This window comes from Salvia splendens, chromosome 6, assembly GCF_004379255.2.
Source record: "Salvia splendens isolate huo1 chromosome 6, SspV2, whole genome shotgun sequence".
Lineage (NCBI taxonomy): Eukaryota > Viridiplantae > Streptophyta > Magnoliopsida > Lamiales > Lamiaceae > Salvia > Salvia splendens.
In genome coordinates, this window is record NC_056037.1 from 23,506,426 (window position 1) to 23,514,791 (window position 8,366).

Sequence of the window (8,366 nt, forward strand, 5' to 3'; positions counted from 1 at the left end):
GAAAGAAGGGACCCGTTGATGTTGAAAAGATGGCGACAAACTTCCCCAAACCTTGACTAGTGAATGACATTGTTTTTGAAAAATGACAATAACTTTGTTTTGATTTGAATTTGTTAAGAATATTGGTCTATTTTGGTGTACTCATTGGTGGTTTTAGAATTTATTTGTTCGTTGTGCTTTCTGCATAATGACCTACATAGAAATTATGTTAGAACACTTTAATATATATGTTAGAAAAATATGTTAGAACACTTTAATAAACTAACGATTTGCAAGCCAAGCAAATCCAAAACATAGACAATCAAAATAAACTTATTAAACCAAGCACTAGTCGAATAGAATTAATTACAAATTGACACGTTATATATGTTATGCAATTCGAAAAGAAGAAGCAAGCAGTAAATAAATGTAACCGAGCAATAAGATATAAGAAATATCTAAAACCTTCTTCTAATCCAAGTATTCCGTCGCACAAATTTTCAGTGTTAATCGTAAAAGCAAGATGAAGGAAACTCATATTAAACCAGATTGATGGCTAGTTGATGTGTATTGATAGTATGAGAAAGAACATTAGTTAAAAGAAATACAGTATAAAATGACATGCAATATGCGATCAATCATTTTGTTTAGAATATTAATGAAGAATTCAGAATACACTCCAATAATAAGCAATTTTGAACGACCAGTCAAGCAATGTAAGCAAGCAAGCTGATATTCAACATCCGAATCCAAATAAGATAGCAAAAAACTAAATTAAGAAAGCAATCTAGCGCAATAATATGCAACTGAGATTCAGTGGCCAGCAATAATAAAAAATGTAATGAAGCAAACTGATATAAGTGGTTCCCGGGAATGACTGACTAATTTTTTCTTTTTGTTTCCCACAATTCCTAGATTCGTGGTGACACAATTCACGACATTTCCCACACCTACGCTTATGTTAACTTTGCAACATGATAGCCTTCTCTTTTGCCGACACGAGACGACTTCCAACGTCACTGCACCAACCTTTCGTCCTCTCCACTTTTGGTGGCTGAACTACTACATCTGGTCTTCCGATGAAATCGAAATCTTCAACACTTTTCCCCTCCTGATTAACACACAAAACCGGGGAGTTGATCTCTATTCCATATAGGGTTTGCAGGCCCTACTGAGACCCGAATTCGATTAAACATAAATGGCAAAGCCACTTCAGATAGGTTCAATAAAACAAAAATACAGAAGGGGTTGGTAGCGGAAGCGTGCGTTCTAACGGATCACATAATACGGATCTATTTAGCAGATTATTTAGACAAAATCTATTCGCGTAATTATCACATGTATCATGCTCATAACTTGAATTAAATACATGCTTTAGAACAAATAAATCCTAAAACATGCATACTACGGAGTTAGCCAATTTACCTCGTTGATTCTCCAAAGAATCGTCGATTGCTTGCGCCTTCTCCACGATGATCTTCAATACTAGACCACGGATCTTCTGACTGGTGTCCCGAACTGTATCTCGATATCAGGATGGGCTGATCTTATCGAAACACTAGGACTCGAATAAAGAAGACAAAACTTTCTCACGAAGAAGGAGCTGAAGAACTCACGGAGGAGAATTCTTCAAGAAAATCGTTCCTCCCTCAAAATATGAGGGTGGACGAAATTTCACAATGAAATTAACAATAATTTCTGTCTCATTTATTCTCATATTTATAATAGTTCATATTGAGCCCAGTCAGGGATCTATGGAAGGCTTTGGATATGGGCTCACCCAATTAGCTTTTTCCTAATTAAATTGAACCCACAATTTAATACAAGCTTATAATGGAATATTACGAGCAGCCACTACAGAAGTAATATTGAACTCCCCATCCAAATTCGAAATTATAAGTATTCCGGGTTTCCATTTTGTTTATTATTTATTTCCCGCGCTTAAGATATAAATGCCCATTAATTAATTAAAGTCTGTTATGGACTTAATTAATTAACATCTTATTAATTCCAAGAGTAGACTTAGCAAGAAACACTTATTTATTATTCATAGAGTAATAAAACTCCAACTGGCCAGTTTCCGAATAATAAAACCTTGTTCAAGCTCCTCTTGAGGACATTATCAAACGAGACTCACTTCGTGCACGATTCAACATAATAGCAATCCTAGCACCACTAGATAATGATCACCACTACCCAATATACCTGGATCGTTGGGTGACGAAAAATCCGCACCTTTGGTAAGTCAAAGTAGTAGATACTCAATGTCGTATGCTCAATGCTAACGTATGTAGATTAAGAAATTAATTATCAAGACCTCGTCTTTCAGTAGATAGCATAAAGACTCGTCTTGTTGTTAGATCCATTCAGTGTTATACCACACCAACGTCATCTTATTTCAATAAGGCTTAGAAATAATCGGACTGACATTGCAACCTTTCACGATAGGTAGCCAAAGCCTATCTAGGTTGTGAAATTCTTCTTTTTCTTTTGCAAAGCATTGCATAGAATCGACTGTAGTTACCTTAAAGTGGACGACGCCCACAACCAGTCTACTAAGCAAAAGACTTAGGCTTTGTTTACTTCTTATGCACTTAAATGTTTATAAAACATCTTATAAACGCACAAGCAAACACAATGTGATAATATACTGATTCTATTCGTGCGAAATGCTCGAATAATACTGAATCGGGTTAAAAGTGGATTGTAGAGTTTTTCCGTACACAAGCAAGATTCTATTCGTGCGAACTCGCTCGAAACATGCTTTTCAGTAAAGTAAACCTAACAATCTCCCACTTATACTCAAAACATGCTTTCGAGTATACCCACTGCCAAAAACTCTCCCACTTATATACAAAGCAGGTATTGGAGCTAGATATATCAAACTACCATTCATTTCACATCATGTTTGAAACATGTTGCCACAAAGGCATTTTTCTGTGAAAAATCTGCTTGGTTGTTCTCTGATAATATCTTTTGCGTCACTATGTCTTTGCTGCGTACTTGATCTTTAATTAATTTCATCTCTCTATGTGATTGTTTAGCTTATGATTTCGTGTTCCTCTTGAGTTAGCCTTTGCTAGAGTAAAAATACTCATAGGTATACTCAAACTTACGATCAAAGCTACTAGGAGTATACTCCTAAGTAAACACATAAACTGAGGATGACTTACTCGATCACTGATTAGTCATAAGACTTAGTCAGTGTAACCCTAAGGACATTACATGAATGACTGGTAAACTAGAATATAGCGATTAGTCTTTCTCAAGTACTATGATATATTCATTAATCAAAGTCCTTTGTCATGGTTAATATGATATATACTTGTTATGCAAAAGCACAACTAATATCAAACTTAGTACACAACATAGCATACATGAGACATCTATCTGCAGAACTAGTCTCATAATTCTTGTTCTCACAAAGCGTCAAACGACACTTGATTAGAGACAAGACAATTCCATCTTGAAAGGTAGAAACCTTTGCATGGAAATTCTAATGCTAAAATGTTCCAAGCTATGTGTAGATATAAGATTCCTAAGAGAATCTCAACATTCTTTCTAGCAATCTTAAAGACTTTAGATGCTTAGAATGTAATTAGTTTCTCTATAATCCTTTATCTTAAACTGGGTAGACAACCAGTTTCCTACGCTAGATGCCAATCTTAGTTGTTTGCAACTTTTGTAGATTTCATCATCGTAGAGTACCAATAATACCATATTTAATGCACTTTCAACTTCCTTGTGCCTTACTACACACTTAAAGAACACATGTCAAATTCCAAACATTTGACAATCTCGACAAAACACTTATTTCTGATATAGATGCTTGCCTAAGACCACAACGGTCTTCATAAGCTTCTAATCATGTGTTTCTTGCCCTCTATTACATACCTATTAGGATGTTCCATGTAGATGATTTCTTCAAGACTTCTATTAATAGAAAGCTGTATTCACAATCATGATACATACATTCTAATTATGTAAGTGCTGATAGACAATAGGATCGAACAAATCTTGGCACAACGACAGCGAGAAGATGATATTTCTCTTTGGGCATAGCCCATTGTCATTGTCTAGCCATTTGAGATCCATATTTACACTTGCAAATGTACTAGCTCCCACTGACTGACACAACCTGTAGGCAGTATTGCAAGTCTTGTAAAACATGTTGTCTATCTAAGATTATAGTTTGGAATCTATCACCTTTCCAAGGATGAATATCCAAATAAATCAATTATACATTGTAGTTAAAGGGATTATGTTCAAGTTAATCTAAGACCGAGTCTTTCGACACTCTTAGACCAATGAACTTGTCATGTTCCTGGGAACGCTCCCACTACGATATGGTTCTAACAATCTTAGGTGTTGAAGTTGATTTTATTAGTGCAAAAGTTTCTAATGGTATGACTCTTTGGTAATATGGAAAATCTGATATCTCTCTATGTCCTGAGAGTTATCACGTTGTTAGGCTTTTAGTTCCATTCTTGATGTTCATACAGGAATTATATCTTTGAAGATTACAGAACTTTTAATCTTACATCATTTGGGACAACCTTAAAACATACCTCAGTACTCAACTCCAATTACTTGGATACCTTTCCAACATGCGTTGGAACAACATTACACCTTGAGATGTGCTAGAATAGAGTCACTCTAGTCCACAACTCGTGTTGTGTAGAAGGTACTGATGATGGTAGTTTCTTTAAGGTGTATCTCGTTATATCTAACTCTTATCCCATCAATGATAAGATTTTCAAGAGTACAACTCATCGCTTGATCAAACTTGTCTTAGAAAGACTTCGATTCCTTCTTACATAACTATCCCATTCTTTGAAAGAATGCTTGGATTCGTTACTGGAGATTAGACTCCCACTACTGATCATAAAGCTTTGCTCGTCTTCTTATTGGTGTAAACCATTGAGACTTGCTAGTCTTTCTACGTTGCACTTCTATAATTATTCTGAATCAAATGATTCTAACTCATAGTGCATCGAATAGACATTCTCGACTTTCAAGCTATTTAACAAACAAATTGTTAAAATCTTGATAGTCTAGATCAGTTTGAACAATAGCTAAGTATTTTCTTGGCCTTAAGACTAAGAGCCATAAATACTTTATCAGTCATTGTTTAAGAAGTTGATGTGTTATTTCATACTCAATCTTGTTGCACTTATATTGTTTCAATACTATGATGCCTTAATCATCAACCATAAAATAATAATTGAGCATTATAAGCTCCCACTGCAACAAAAGCCTAACTGGATCAAGATCTCTTACTTAGAAGTTGCATTGTCATGTAAGTCATTGTCCTTCTTTAAAAGCGGTCAATCCAACTTACAAAGCATCTTCACTCGCTTTAAACAAACATGATGACTAATCAGACTCTTCCATTTCCACATCTAGTCTTTTGTTCAAATGAACTAGGACTTAGAAAAAAAATACAGCCTTCATGAATTCGTCATCTATCATGTTACTTTCCTCTAACAGTAATATAACGACTAATATTCTGAAGGTTTTCTACTTTTCAGTTAAACATTCTTGTAGTCATTTCTTATTACTTTAGGCGATGACTTGAGTCAGAAAACTATTTGAGTGATCAAAAGATTCCTCAAAACATTCTGTCCCTCTAGGATATTCCAATAGAATCATCTTGACAGATTCTATTGATATCCAACTTTCATCGTCACTAACCAAGACTTGTCGTGCTACTTAAAAGAAAATAGCCTGACCTTATTCCTCAAAGAACTTGTCAAGTACATGCAAAAACCATTCTCGAACAATCTTCGTATAATTATGTCGAGGAAATGGAGGACATGAATTATTGAGTATAAACTCCCAGTTTTAGCGAATAGAATCTTATCCATTTACATTTCCAGTCCACATAATTTTGGCATTCGAGTTTATTCCATTAAGATCGCAGACAAAATATGAATGACATAATGAAGATTTGGCATATAAACTTATTATCACATACTTATGCTCAATACATAATCGCAAATAACCACAAAACAATTATGTATCTTGCAACTGTAAAATTAAAATTTTGTACCCTCCAGAGGAAGTCAATACGCATTAAAATCTTACAATTTTACTGGTCACAACACCGACGAATAGTCCAGAGACCACAGAGTGGCATGGCCGCCTAATGTTGCCTAAGCAAGACCACCGAATTTAGCATTATAGAGTCTCATTTCTACAACACACTCCCATAACAATGCTCATGTGCTGCTAACAAGATCAAGCTATCTCATAAATCCCGTGTGAACTTCTGAATCTCGCAGTTTCTTAGGATTATTGTCCCCACAGAGCAGGTGGCGATAATATTAGAAACCACATTCTAGTTCATACTATTTATTTTTGAGAAGTCCGCCCTCATGAACTCACTATTTCTTAGGATTATTGTCCCCACAGAGCAGGTGGCGATAATATTAGAAAAAAGCTTCATAAATTGCAGACCAATTGATGGAGACAATATACAACGCACTTGTTGTAATTATCGCTTAGATATTTTATATGGTTTTTGCATAATTATCACATAAGCAGATAAGACATATAATCCACTTAAAATAGATAAACACCAAATAAACAGATAATTCCATTTAATGCATGGCATTTAAACACGCTGGATAATTAACGAAAATTATTTAATCTGGTCAAGGGAGAATCAATTAAATAATTATGTTTTATCTTGGATAATTATTATCCTTAATCATTTAGGATTTATCAAGATAGTGTTAACTATCTAAATCCTTTTAGGATCATTCTAGATTTTATTTCGATAAAATCAAATCCTTCAATTCAAGATAACGTTGATATAGGATTATCATTATTTAAATCGTTCTAGGATATTACTAGACATAAACGATTCCATCATAATCCATACGATAAATAAAATCCAACCAACCAAGATTTATACAAATCTTAATTCTATTTAGAATAGATATCTAGAATATATCATACATTACTTAGGATTTCTTAGATAAATATGTTTATCTAAATCCAATTAAATAAGGATTTTCTTATATATTATCTTTATCCTAATCTATCTAGGATATAAATCCAACAGATAAGGATAATCTTGGATTAATACTTATTTTAATCCATCTAAGATTTGTCTTAATAGAATTAAATCTATTCAAATCCATAGGATAAAATAAATTAATATAAATCTTTATCATAATTCATCTAGGATTTATCTTGGAGTAAATCCATATAAATCCATAGAATAAGATAACATTATATTATAATTATTCAAATCTATCTGAGATTTATCTAGGAACAAATCCATATAAATCTATAAGATAAGAATAAAATATTATATTATTCCTATCCAAATCCATCTAGAATTTATCTATGAATAAATTCATATAAATTCATAGGATAAGAATAAAATAATATTATCATTATCTAAATCCAACTATGATTCATCTAGGAATAAATCCATTTAAATCCATAAGACATAGATAAAATTAGATTATTATTTTCCAAATATTACTAGGATTCATCTAGGAATAAAATCCATATAAATCCATTTAATAAGGAAAGAATCTAATTAATTCATGATTTGATACAAAATCAAATGTTATATAATACATAAAATCCACAAAAGATATATTCCAATCTTATTTCCATATTTATCTTGAATCTAGATGAATATTAGGAAATTATTAAATTATTCTCATCCATATCATCTAGGAATAAAATAATATTATTTATTTCCATAGATATAGATAATAACAAAAATATTCCTAAAATCTAGGCAAATCTTCCATAAAGATTTTATTTCCCTTAAATAATAATATTTTAATGATATCTTTTAATAAAATAATTAAATAATCATTAAAATAATTCTTCATCGTTATCTCATCGCACGAGGTTCTCACGAACGATGAACGACGAAAATCCGACGAGTTCGTCGTTGGATCACGACGCACACGGCGTCGCAGTCTGCTGTGCGTAGGGGGCGCATGCACTCGGCCGTCTCGACCATCGGGTGCCGACGTATCTAGCCAGGCGTCTCAACGGATGGCGCTGGCTCTCGGCCAGCGCCTCGCTACCCGTCTCGGCCTATCTGGCTCGTCGGGCGACGCGTGCTCTCGGCCAGGAGCTTGCGCGGTGGCGCAGCTCCTCTCGGCCAGCAGCTTGTCGCAGTCTCGGCTCTCCCGAGCCTCGATGCTCCCACTCATGCGGCAAACGTCGCGCCAGTCGGCGCGCACGTCTCGACCAGTGGCTCGGAGCTTCGTCTCGGTCCTTCCGCCTAGGGTTTGGGCTCTCGGCGCCTCGGTGTCTCGGCCAGTTCTCGGTCGAACCGCCGCACCGTGCCAGCATCCGTTTCGATCTCGATGCGGGTTCATCTGGGGTGCGGTCTCGACCGGCGGCGCGCA